Source organism: Gavialis gangeticus, unplaced genomic scaffold (assembly GCF_001723915.1).
Source record: "Gavialis gangeticus isolate Ggan-Ray unplaced genomic scaffold, GavGan_comp1, whole genome shotgun sequence".
Classification (NCBI taxonomy): domain Eukaryota; kingdom Metazoa; phylum Chordata; order Crocodylia; family Gavialidae; genus Gavialis; species Gavialis gangeticus.
The window spans coordinates 59,714,626-59,720,772 of NW_017729004.1; positions in this window are offsets into that span (position 1 = coordinate 59,714,626).

Genomic DNA, 6,147 nt, shown 5'->3' on the forward strand with positions numbered 1-6,147 from the left:
TTTAGTTCCAACGATAGTGCTGCACACAATGTGGAACAGTTGCATGGTGTTTTCACACAGAATACCTTCCCTTTTCATGGTTTCCTCTGATTATATCAACAATATTGGCTCTCAAAGACCAATTCACAAGCATGCTGCCAGCAGGCATGCGGCTGGTGGTAGTATTTGTATATGTCAGTGGTCTCCAACCTTTTTAAGGTGAAGATCACTTTTTGAAGTAAAGTGCAATCCAGGGTCTAGTGTGCCCCACCCCCCCGCCACCCCCACTCCTTGCCCCTGTGCCCAGCAGGTCAGTCTGTTGTGGAGTAGAGGGGGAAGATTGAGGCCCCTGTGGTGAGGGAGGGAGTGGGGCAAGGGTGAGTGAGGGAGTGAGGCACAGGTGGCTTATCCAGGGGTGTGTGTGTGTGGGGGGGTTCCTGCCACTGCATGCACCCTGGCAAAGGCCTGGGGGCACTTGCCCCCTTGATCTGTGTGCGGGGCAAGGTGGCTGCTGCTGCATGCTGGGCTTTGCACCCTGGGCTTTGCGCCCCGAGCTGCAGCGGGGCTTAGAGCACAAAGCCCAGCACGCAGTGGTAGCTGCCTCGCCCTGCGCACAGATCGGGGGGCACATACCCCCCGGGGTCTCTGCTGGGGTGCATGCAGTGGTGAGAGCCCCTTCATGCACCTGGACAAGCCTCCCATGCCCCAACCATCCCTTGGCTCAGCCCAGCCTGGCCCCCGTTCACTCAGTGGCAGGGGACATGGAGGGGTTTGTCCCACTCACCTGGCTTGGCCCCGGTGGCAGGGGGCATGACTTAGCCCAGCCATGTGCATCCCACCACTCATGTCCCAGCACTCCCCACATGCATCCTGCTGCTCCTGCTCGCACAGCCTCTGACAGGCGATCTCAGTCTGGGGGGCCCTAGCCCCCCAGACTGAGATCAACTGTCAGGGGCTCCCCAATCAACCGGTCAATTGCGATAGAGTGGTTGGTGACTATTGGTCTAGGTGGAGGAGGAGATGCAGAGCCATCTGATTTGATCATAAGCAACTTTCTAATGCATAACTATATGTTTGAGTAAATGGATGCCATGGGCATCCATCAGAAAAGCAAGCAGTGCCATGAGACATTTAAAAGGCTGAAAATCCTATAGAGTACAACTAGGGTAATAGAAATGGATCTGATCCCAGGGGTAAATCTTTCAGTGATGAGCTAAGCAGAATTCTCGTATGCTGTAGAGGAGGTGCCACTGTACAGCAGACATGGTGACCTGACAAGGCTAGAAAGAAGGATTCTGGATATATGAACCCAAGCAGATCAAAATGACAAAGGGGCCCAACCAGATCCTGGCTATTTGGCTAGAAATACATAATCTTTCTGTGGAGTTTCAGGATCTAGAGGTAGCAGCTAGCTGTTTCAGCAAGACAAAGAATTTTTTTGTTTTTCCCTCTACACATTAAATGTTCTACTACAGTCTGATTTTTCAAGCGGAGTGGCTAGTGGAGAAGCTTTTGGATTCTTACGAACATTACTATTGTTTCTGTGAGAGAGCACACATGCTCTCACAGATTGTGGTTGGCCATCCATAGATACCAAAGTTTAGGCCTGCTCATTCCATCACCAATGTGGCTACGGGCTGGAGCTAGTGTTCCACATTAGCACCAAGTGTGACCAGGGATGTAGAGGGGAGTCCTGGAGCTGATTCACTTTCAGAGTCCCCTGGTGGAATTTTGACTGAGACTGTCAGAATTTTTCACTCGGTGCCCACTGCAGTACTGCTCTTTCATGTACCAGTGGAGATCAAAGGGCATGGGTACAAATACTACCTTCATAATGCACTAGTAAGTAGACAGGCTTCTCCATTATATGCTCCCTGAACTATTAGAATGGCTCAGGAGTCTAGTCAAGAAGTAACAAAGGTATGGTGAGATCAGCCTGAGAGAGAATCGGTTACTCAACCTTCTTACTAAGCATAGGTGGAAAGGTGTCTTCAGCTACAAGTAATTATGGATCCAGCCCATGGGGGTCTTCATGAAATACTACAGCCTGTATTGTGTAGGTAATTAAAACAGATTATCATAACAATCAATTAAAATATATTAATCTAGGTTTGAAACCTGAATAACAAGCCAATAGGCTTTAAGATATCAGTTAAGTTTCTGCCTACCCCGAAGTCATGACTGAGGTTTGTGACAAGCTCTGTATTTATCTCTCCTGATTTCTCACACCAGTATTAATGGACAACTGGCCTGAGGTTTGGAAATGCAGTCTTTTCAAGTTCACGAGCCCCTTTCCCTTGTGGGAAGAAAACCTGACATCACTGATAATTGACTCTTGCTGCTCAAGAAGGAGTTGTATAACAACTGTGATGTTCTCAAATGTAGAAAGAAGAGATTTTTTTTCTTGTCTTCCTTTTTTTAATTGATTTTAGCTTTCTCGGATGAAAAATAAACCTACTCTACTCTAATATTCCACTGGCCTGCTCCAAATAAACCATATATACAGCTATCCTTATATTCATGTATTATTAATATGTTTTGCAAATGGTGTCCTTTTCTTATCATTTGTGACGACCTTAAGTTATTTAAACACTGAGGGGGTTTTCTTCTTTAACTTAGAAAACTTTATGGGGTGTTTCTCTTGTTATAGAGTTAAAATAGTGCTCCTGGTTGAGTTAGATCTGCTATACAGGTCCTGCCATCTGTTGATGACTACAGCAACACCAATACGCTGGTTTGGAGGATGCCACACTTTTTAAAATTTGTTGAGAAATAGAGTACCTTCTTCATCTGTCACTCACTTCTTCTGCATCACGATCCATCCACATAAGTACCTACATGAGGAAAAGTTTTCTGATAACAGCAGAAAAAAAATCAAGCTATAAATAAGGCACATGTTTTCAACAATTTACCTTGGGATAGCATGACTTCTTTATTCCTTGCAGTCTTCAAATCATGATCAGGTCTCTTCCTAAAAGATATGCTCCAGTTCAAACATATTATGAGTTTGCTGCAGAAATTACTGGGTGAGTAATAGCCTGCGTTATCCAGGAGGTCAGGTTTTATGATCATAATGGCAACTGGTCCTTGAAATAAATGTATATTCTTCTATCACTCTTTTTCAGATTTCTTGAGATATTAGTTATTTTTTCCTGTGTGCTGCAAGTACACTCCATATGGCTAATTCTGCATTACCTCCAGTTCTAGAGATCTTCAATATTCCAAATCAAAGCCACATGGTTATGTTTCTATTTTGCTTTAAGACTACATTTTCTTTCAGTACTCAGGCGATAACAGGGGCAGTTCTTCTGGAAGGCAAAATTAATCCTTGCTTCTATCCCCTGAAAGGGCAGAAGATCTCTTATATTTGTTGTGCCATAGTCTTAATCCACATTCTAGTAGATGCTTGTGGAATATTTGCCTTTATTTGCCACTGTTCTGCACCAAGCCTACATATGACATTTGTGTCACGGTAAAATATGGACAGCAGACAGAAATTGTCTAATATATGATTTGACTTAAATATGACTCCATTCATTTGCTTCACCCTTACTTAGAGACTAGGCTTGGTGTTTGGGAGCAAAATCTGGCTGCAATAAAAGGAGCATAATGAAGATATATTTTGTTACCTTTAAATAAAAAATAACATTCTGTATGATGTGAAAAGATAAACCTACACAGATTACAAATACACAGAAATGTTATGAAAATGTTGTAGTTATAACTAGAAATATTCCTTCCTCATGGTCACATGTTAATGAAGCAGAATTTCATTTAGTTGTTACACCTTCAAGTACTAAATATATTACAGACCAATTTTATGAATGTAAGTGGCTTTTAACTTAGCACAGTCTAATAACACATTTCTGTTTTGAATAACACTGCTTTGCCATCACAACTAAGTGTTTGGACATGACAAGGATTCTGTATTTTTTAAATGATTCTTTTGAATTAAACCCAAACAGATCAATTCTTAAAAAAGATATCCAGAAAACACACAGTGATCACATTGAGTGCTCTGCATCAATTAAATGATCAATTTCTGATACAAAAAGCTCACAAAAATCAACATAGAGAAAATCAGATGAAGAAGGAAAAGGGAATATCTCAGTGATTTCTTTTTATCACATGGTAATCTTATTGGAGACTCCTGACAGTGTCAACATGAAGGAAAATGTTCAAAACCCACTAGGACACATAGTTTTAACATTTCAAGAAGTAAAGAAGCTTCGCCAACAACTGACTGAATCTTGGCCTTTGGTCTCAGAAAGTTGTTTTTTAACACTTAATGAATACAAAGAAAAGATTTGGCCTCAGTGCAATAAAAAATCGATAGATACCTCCTGTTAGTTCATGGGTAGGGTCCTATTCAATTCATGATTTTGCAATTTTTGTGGAGACCACAAAAAAGGCGGTTTCCATGATCACTGAGAAAACTGGCTTTCCCCGTGATTTTGCACAGAATTGCCAGAAAAAAAAACTTACTAAAAATAAAATGCTGGCTCCCTAGTGGAAGGCAGCAGCTGCTGTGGCCCGGCTGCACAGCCTTCCCAGGTGGTGGGGAACCGCTGGTATGAAGGAGAGTAGCCAAGATAGATGCCACCCCCTCTTCCCTCTGCCGCTGATTAGGCAAGAGGACTGCCTTTCTGTGGGCTCACCCATCTCCTCCAGTAAGTGGCAATGGGGTGGGGCCACATGAAGGGCAGCCCTCTCCACCAATCAGCAGCAAGTGGCAGGACCACTGGGTCCCCTCAGCCAATCAGCAGTGTGGGTGGGGTTTGCTATGAAAAGATTGCAAAAATGGCACTAGGCACCACACAGTCTGCAATTTTTACTTTCCCTCCATGTGCTTTAAGTAGATCCCTATTTATGAGTCTAATCTTGCACTGAGGTTTAGAAACCCAAGGGGCAAATTCCTTAGGCTGAATCATACTAAAGCTTGGTCCACTGGTGGACTTTTTGGGACAGATGAAACCATCTCAGTGCAGAGAGGCCTCCTGGCTTGTGCTATACAGGAGGTGAGACCAGATAAGATCTGCAGCTTTGTAGTTTTGGACTCTCCTCCATCTTCTCTGTAATGCGATTGCAGTCTAATTACAGCATGGGCAACACAATAGCCTCTATCCTGGAATGGAGAGAGACAATACAGCTTAATGCAAACCCCACTGAAGTTTCAGTGAATCTTTTCAGTAGCTTCAATGGACGCTGGACAGGGCTTCTTTGTGCTTAAATATATATATAGGTATAACAGGTGAAAACTTGAATTGACTGATGGGGCCAGGAGTCCACCAAACTACTGCTGCCATTGCTGCTCTTAAAAACGCAAACACCAAATTAAATTTAGCTCCATTCAAAACAAAAACAGTGAAATTGAAAGGAAATATTTCATATGGGCAGGGTTTGAACCCAGGAAACATTGGAGACCAGATTAGTTCTTTTAGTAAAATAATGGTTAAACTTGAGGGGTTCAGGACTAAGATAAAGAGAGGTCTTCTTTAATCCTTGCCCAACTTTATTTCACCAACTAATGAAGAGTTTTAAATGAGGCTGAAGATCACAGATTTTTACGCACTTTGTTTTCATAATTATGACAAGAGAGTGGCATTTATTCACCCGGTGCAAGAGCAAGTGCCTGGGCAAATGCTTACAGTGTGTGATTAAATTCATTCTTTGTAAAGCAGACTTTACACATCACAGAAGAAAACATCTCTGCATCATTTGAATAGAAAAAAAGGCAGCATGACTCACACCTTTCCATACTGAAAAAGGTATATCCTCCCTCCAAAGTTCAGATTTCATTTTCTTCAGATGATGTTTTGGCAGTTAGATTTACAACACTTCTATTCTTTTTACAGATCTTTAAATATTCCAACTTAAAAATATCCTTATACTAAGTTAAAAGGAAAACAACAGGTAGAAAGGAATTCAAAAAAGGTTCCAATTTGGCAAAAAAATGGAAAGAGTAAAACTTAAGCAGTTTCTAATAACTATAACCTGTAAACCACTTTAACTTTTAAGTTCATATTCCCTAAGGCATTATATTTTGTAATATAACAAAGATGAATAAGAAGAAAAAATAAAATTGTCTAAGTTCACTGGGATTGTTGGAAAATTCTGAGCCATATGCCAAAACATGTAACCTATTATATAAGCACATATACAGAATTA